Below are 8,013 nucleotides of genomic sequence, written 5' to 3' on the forward strand. Positions count from 1 at the left end.
ACACATGCACACACATGCTCTCACATGCACTCACACTCACATACACATGCATTCACACACATTTACATACACTCACACTCATGCATTCACACACATTCACACATGCACACACATTCTCTCACATGCACTCACACTCACATACACATGCATTCACACACATTTACATACACTCACACTCATGCATTCACACACATTCACACATGCACACACATTCTCTCACATGCACTCACACTCACATATACATGCATTCACACACATTTACATACACTCACACTCATGCATTCACACACATTCACACATGCACACACATTCTCTCACATGCACTCACACTCACATACACATGCATTCACACACATTTACATACACTCACACTCATGCATTCACACACATTCACACATGCACACACATGCTCTCACATGCACTCACACTCACATACACATGCATTCACACACATTTACATACACTCACACTCTGCATTCACACACATTCACACATGCACACACATGCTCTCACATGCACTCACACTCACATACACATGCATTCACACACATTTACATACACTCACACTCATGCATTCACACACATTCACACATGCACACACATTCTCTCACATGCACTCACACTCACATACACATGCATTCACACGCATTTACATACACTCACACTCTGCATTCACACACATTCACACATGCACACACATTCTCTCACATGCACTCACACTCACATACACATGCATTCACACGCATTTACATACACTCACACTCTGCATTCACACACATTCACACATGCACACACATTCTCTCACATGCACTCTCACACATTCATACACACATACACATGCATTCACACACACTTACATACACTCACACTCATGCATTCACACACATTCACACATGCACACACATTCTCTCACATGCACTCTCACACATTCATACACACATACACATGCATTCACACACACTTACATACACTCACACTCTGCATTCACACACATTCACACATGCACACACATTCTCTCACATGCACTCACACTCATACACATGCATTCACACACATTTACATACACTCACACTCATGCATTCACACACATTCACACATGCACACACATTCTCTCACATGCACTCTCACACATTCATACACACATACACATGCATTCACACACACTTACATACACTCACACTCTGCATTCACACACATTCACACATGCACACACATTCTCTCACATGCACTCACACTCACATACACATGCATTCACACACATTTACATACACTCACACTCTGCATTCACACACATTCACACATACACACACATTCTCTCACATGCACTCATACAAACACATTCACACTCACAGTCATTCACACACTCATTCACACACACACACTCACAAGATGAAGGAAGCTGGCTCTCTGAGCCAACCTATGCTGAGGATTAAGAAGAGTGCTTAATGTAAATTGAAATTATCTACTTAGGTTGTGGAGGTCAAATTACTAACGATACACAGCATTCTTTCAAGGCACACTGGAATCCATTTTTTTACAAAAATGCCCCCTCTCGCTGATGAGCAGGGGCCCCAGTCTTCCAGAGCGTCCTCCCGCCCCAGCCCCGCGCTCTTCCCGGGCTCCGTGCTGCGCCTCTCCTGCGCGGGCCAGACTTGGCATTCGGAGAGGACCTCATGGGGTCAGGTGTCCTCAGGGTGACCCTGCGTCCGTGCTGGAGCCCCAGACCATGACTTGTCACAACTACACGCCAACCTTCTGTGTGCAGCTTAGGGCGCTTAGGGGTTTTTCTCACTAATTTTCCCGAGAAGGGCAAGGCCCCTCCAACACCCTCATCCCGGCCCCCACCCAGTTGAAAAAAACATCCCCTGGACAGCTGGAGACAGGGAAGCAGCGGGGCGCCGGGGAGCTGTCCGGCGGCTCCTCGGGTTTATTCCGCGTGTTGATCTGACCCGCTTTGCTCCCCTCCGCTCCTTCCTTCCTGACCACAGGTGGGCTTCACCCCATGCGAGTCTGTCTTCCCAACAATACGAAATCCTCCTGAACTCCTTAACCCCTTGCTCATAAAATCACTTACATCTGGAGCTGGTTTTCTTTATTTCCTATCATTTGAGCAGAAGAAAGGCCATCCAGATTGACGGGGAAACCGCAGCGTGCCCGGGATGAATGCAGATGCAGCCCTATCGATAAAACTTCACCCGCAGAAACACGCGCATCGGACGCGGGACACCACGACACACCCGAGTTTGTCCTCCTGGCCTGTGTTTCCAGTTTCGTGAGGCCGAATCAAAGGCAGTGGCCCGCCAGCGTGAGTCAGGGTGAGACACCGGAGCCCGAGCCCAGCTCACAGAACGGCGGCTCATTTCGGGGCCCTCCTGCCAGCGTGGGGGCGCTTCTTCGTTCATTTTCAAATGGCATCGCCCCCCCCCTTCCCGGGGTCTCAGGGATAGCGGGGTCGGGGGGAGATGTTCAGGCTCCGGACTGTTGCCTTTGAACATATCTGGATTCGAGCATCAACAGGAGGTGGCAAGGGCCGGGAGGACCGACACACACAGCTCCCGCATCAGCCCCTGTGGGTACCAGGCAGCTCCCACAGACGGGAATTGAAAGCGTGAACCACATGGGCGTCGCAGCGGCCGCAGACCAGACTCGGTGCCGCCGAGGCTGCCGTCCTCACGCTCCGCGTTTCACCTTTTATCCTTCTCGGCATCACGACTTAATCCACTCTAATGAGGTGATTGCCCTGCCAAAACCCAGCGGCCACGCGGCTGTCTTCTGGCACTTTGCGGGGGGGTTCCCGGAAAAGATGAAGGGGCTTTGTCAGCCTTCCAGGGGACGGAGCTTCCTCTTGCAGCCGCTATCTCCCACCCCCACCTGGGACGGGCCAAGCTGCCCGCGGTGTGCATCACGAGGTGGGGGACCGGCGCAAGGTGGCTCGCCCGCGCGCTTAACTGATCGGCGCTTGAAGGACACGGCTGGTGGCCACATGTCACTGTTCGCAAACAGCAGGTGACGGCCAGCAGCAGGGAGGGTGTGAATCCTTTGCGGTCCTCACCCATCTGTCCACGCAGCCCCGGTTGAAATGGGGGCGCCCGTGGGTGGATGCTGCGGCGATGAACCTCAGAGGCAAGAAGGTGTTGCTGACAAAGACACACGGAGGAGCCGGGAAGAAAGCAACGGATGGCAAGGAGGAGACTGGGAGCCGGTTTAGCGGGGGCATCCCATATGTTTCCCCGGCTCTGTCTCGGAGCTCCGCAGTGAGGCGGCCACGCCAGGAGATCAGATGTCGCCGGGCTGCGCTCACACCTGCCCCACCGCCAGCCTGGCTGCCTGGCGGCCTGTGTTCATAATTAGCATCGTCTCTTCCGCCGACTTCACACTGCTCAGCCGTGTGTCTCGAGCCCTGGGAAACACCAGGCCCATGCCCTTTTCCCCCTGCTCCGGGCGGAGGAGAGAGCCCACGGGCTGCATAGCACGCTCGGATCGCTGGACTCGAAACCAGGGCCACCCCACCAGCTAAACCGGGGCCACCCCACCGGCCCTCGCTGAGCACGGCTCATATTTTTACAATCGGTACAATATTTCACTTTAATGGCTTTTTTTTTTTTTTTGGTTGAAAAGAAGGGGGAGAGAAGAAGAAAAAAAAGGCAAGCACAATGCATTGAGAGCTCATGGGATTAACCGCATGGTCTTAATAAATGTACACACATCCAAGGCAAGGGAGAAAAAATGCGCCTGCTACACGGCTCGAACCTCCCCCCTCTTTCTCCAGCCTTAATCTGATTTTTGCCAATTCCTTTTGATCTATCAGGGGCCGGCGAGTCAGGTCCACCGGTACAGATGGGCTAAATATGGAGATTAGCCCTTCTCCTCCTGCCAGAGCGCCTAATACCTGATTAAGTCTAGAATCGCGCAATTGTCTCCGAGCTGGCTATCAGAGTGGGGGGCTCGGAAGGGGGCAGGATGAAGGCCGATTTTGTAATGGATACTTATTTTATCCCGGTGCTCTAAGAAGATTAGGCCTGGGGGTGTCACATTAGCCGTGATCTCTGGGCCCCTGGTCTCCTCTCGCGGTTTTCAAACACCTCTCCTCGGCCTTAGAACAAACAGGGAGCTTGGGCCCAGAGACCCCATGTCGGGCATGAATAATTGCCCACTGCAAACTGTTTGAAGATCACAAAGTGCTGTGTAAATTACTCAGTTTGGGCTTCAGCTGGGGTGATTTGTGGTGACTTATTGAATCTTTTCACAGTTCAGAATTAAACTTTCTCCGCTGCTAACTGCAGACAGCATGGAATGAAAGTTGGGTCTTAACTGACAGCGCTCTGCTTAGATCAATCTCTGCAGAAGCCCAGAGGAGCAGGGCTTCCGAGCCAGCCTCACTGCATTTCAGAGGGAGGCCGGTCGCCTATTCTTAGCTGCTCTGCCAAGTTATGCCTATTCAGCCAGCGACTTAAAATAGCTATTGAAAGCAAAAAAAAAAAAAAAAAAAAAGGGAGGGGAACTGCTTGTTTTGAATTACCCACACACGTTTTTGGCGTGGTCTCTTGGGCAATTTTCCTAGCAGCACATCCAATTATTTTTTGTTTGTTTTCAAACACGGCACATTTCTTTAATTAGTGAGGGCAAACAAGTTAGAAACAGAAAGGGGGAAAAAAATAAGTTTAAGAATGCTAGTTGGGGAAACGATGTGATTAAATGACATTCAATTAGAGGGAATTAGCTGGCTGCTCCATTCCCATCTGAGTTAATTCTGGGTAAGAGTAACTGACCCTGGGTGTTTATGGCCCAGGTGCCAGCACCACTGATGGCCATTTGAACAGAGAGCCTGACTGCTTTTGTATTTCGAATGCATTTGTGCTGTAGATTATTGGAGGCTCTCTATTACCTGGCATTCTGCCTGCCCTGGTTCTATCCAGGAGGTTGCTTGGAAAAATTAATTACTCTGTATTTTTTCTTCATGTTTACCTAATCTAACTTGCTTTTGGTAAATAATAATTATAGTATCAAAAATAGATTCTGTACTCTCAGAAGTAATCATGTTTTTTTAATCTTGACAAATATTTTGGAAATAACGTAAGAATATAGATAACTGCTTTATGGTAAAGAACCTCAGATCATGTTTGTGTGTTTTCACTCTTCTATTGGAAAGTAATAATTCTAACAATCTGTCTTAAATTATCCAGAAACTTATAATCAGGTCTCTGAACATATAAATATTTTTAATCACAAGCTATTAAGAAAACATCAAAATTAGAATGTAGAAGAAAAAAATGCAATTATCTATTTAGTGGAAAAGGTTATTACGGTTCTGTTATATAACTGTTTATTTTCTGATTAACTTTTATTAATGTTATATTTTTAAAATAAATGCTGACTAGATATTCATAGCAATTAACACTTTCTGAGTTGGTTTCTAAAAATGTAAAAGAAATCAATCCACCCATCCACAGAGCCCCTGAATAGAATAGTTTCGTGGTTTTTTTTTAAATTTTTTTTACAAAGGTGCATTTATCACCTAGTAAAGATAAAAAAAAAAAAGAGAGAGAGCAAAGCCCAAATATGCCATGCTTTGTTCTGCAATAGGATTGGGGCAAACGGAGAAAGCAGAATTGATACATGTAGATGACCACGTGTAAACAGACAGTTAAAGGGAGCCTGCCATGCAGCACGGGGAGCTCAGCTCAGGGTCCCGTGGTGACCGGGGCTGAGACGGGCTGGCGTGGGAGGGACGCTCGGAAGGAGGATGTGTGCACACACACAGCTGAATTCACTTTGTTGTGCAGCAGAAACTAACACAACACTGTAAATCAACAACACCCCAATTTAAAAAAGGAAAAAAGTGGGATTAGTAAATGCAGAAACGTCAGTAATACAGTTTGTGTTGTAAAGGTAGGCAAATTGTGTGATCCTTGTGGAAGCCAGCCTAGTTCACTATGAACCCTAGCATTTACCTAAATTATGGAAACAAATGCGATGCTTAGAAGGACAAACTGCTCTTAGTTCCCTACTGGTACATTTCACCATGCACATTACGTACATTACACCATGCATGGTACATTTGTATGTTCATTGCAGCTCAAAAATCCCCAACTGATAGGCAGAGAACAAACTAACAGAACATTATAAACCAAGAGGCTGGTAGGAACAACTGAGGTCATTGTTTTGCTGGTCAAGTTCATTCAGATATCATCTACCTCAATTTAGAGCAGGTTACTTCTTGTACGAAGACTGTATTCTCATAGAAATGATGCACTTCTCTACATATTTAGTGACTACCATATTTGAGGCATCACACTAAGATCATGGTGATATGTTGGTAAGAAACACCTAGAAAGTTTAGACCTGTGACAATGTGGGCATGTGCGTGCAGGAGGAAAGCAGGAAAAAGAGCCACATAATAATAACAATTTGGGCTTCCCTCCTAGCTCAGTTGGTAAAGCATCTGCCTGCAATGCAGGAGACCTGGGTTCGATCCCTGGGTGGGGAAGATCCTCTGGAGAAGGAAATGGCAACCCACTCCAGTATTCTTGCCTGGAGAATTCCATGGACAGAGGAGTCTGGCAGGCTACAGTCCATGGGGTCACAAGAGTTGGACACAGTTTAGTGACTAACCCATCACCAACAACAATAACAAACAGGTTCCACCTCCTTACTCTCACTTCGTCTGTTCTGAGTGCTTTATTTATGCCTTATGACGTTGTGAGGTGGCATCACCTCCGTTTCATGCAGTGGGGGCCGGGGTGAGGTGGCGTGTCAGGCATCACACCAGGTAGGAAATGGCAGAGCTACCAGGCTCTGGAGTCCTTCCTCTTCACCACGCCGCCTTCCCCTCGTCCTGAGAGTGAGTCAGGCTCTTCAGAACGGCAGCATTTGAGCTGAGCCTTGCAGTGTTTTCATGGACACAGCTGGGGATGTGATTTCCAGGCAGGGCTAGAGCCTGCCATTTCAACACACCAAGGGCTGACGGCCTCCTTCAATGTGGCTGAAGCGCAGGACGGGTGAGGGGCGCAGCTAAGGAGACAGAGATGAAGGAGAGCTGAGGTCCGGCTGCACACAAATCCAGAAGCATTTGGAGGCAGCCCACCTCCACCCAACAGACAAACACAGGCCATCTGAAGGACTTCAGGCTGGAGTTCAGGGTAAAGTCTAGACGTCTGGGTCAACAGGAATGAGTACTGAGGTACACAGAAGTGCCTTCACAGCCGGGAGTGCGCCAAAAATGGCAGAAGCTTGTGGATGGCTTTCTAACGATAATGTATCTGTGTAGTTAGTGTGAACCTGGGCTTCTTTCGCTGTTTGTGATGCTGAGTTAGCTTTCTTGTAAGTTTTACCAAGGGCTTCCCTGGTGGCTCAGATGGTAAAGAATCTGCCTGCAATGCAGGAGATTCAGGTTCGAGTCTCTGGGTCAGGAAGATCCCCTGGAGAAGGGAATAACAACCCACTCCAGTATTCTTGCCTGGGAAATCCCATGGACAGAGGAGCCTGGTGGGCTACAGTCCATGGGGTTGCAGAGAGTCGGACATGACTGTCCGACTAATACACAAACGTACAAGTTTCACTGAGTCTCCAGTATCCAACTGAAATGTAATCTTCCATTTATCTCGCAAACACCACACAACTCTACATGGCCCCTGGATCTAGGGTTTCAGGCCAAACAAGCTCAGGGATCCTCTATCATCTGTCCACAGGAAATGTTCAAAGATCTTAATGAGCCGGTCACTTGGAGGCTTAGTTCCCTGATCACTCAGTCTTCTTGGGGAGGGGAGAGAAACCTGGCCTAAGCTCCAAGTTCCTGGGGAGGAGAGGATACAGTGCAGCAGCAGTTTACTGTGGCTGTCGGGGAAATCACCAAGCATCTGTAATCCGCAGCCCAGAAGGACAAGACAGCAGAGATGGTCCATCCTGCTGGGCCCATCTGCCGGGGGTGCCTAGAGCCTTTAAAGGCCATTTGTAGGATATTTCTGTGACATCCAGAGCTTTCTTAGATGATAAGGGAAGATTGGGTGCCATTTC

General features: G+C 48.4%; 1 non-coding gene across 1 annotated transcript; it reads left to right on the forward strand.

The window, feature by feature from the left end:
- Positions 1 to 6,415: 6,415 nt before the first annotated feature.
- TRNAC-GCA (transfer RNA cysteine (anticodon GCA)) lies at positions 6,416 to 6,487 on the forward strand. The gene has a single exon. It is a non-coding gene; the product is annotated as a tRNA-Cys (tRNA).
- Positions 6,488 to 8,013: the final 1,526 nt, after the last annotated feature.

This window comes from Odocoileus virginianus, chromosome 14 (genome assembly GCF_023699985.2).
Source record: "Odocoileus virginianus isolate 20LAN1187 ecotype Illinois chromosome 14, Ovbor_1.2, whole genome shotgun sequence".
Taxonomy (NCBI): domain Eukaryota; kingdom Metazoa; phylum Chordata; class Mammalia; order Artiodactyla; family Cervidae; genus Odocoileus; species Odocoileus virginianus.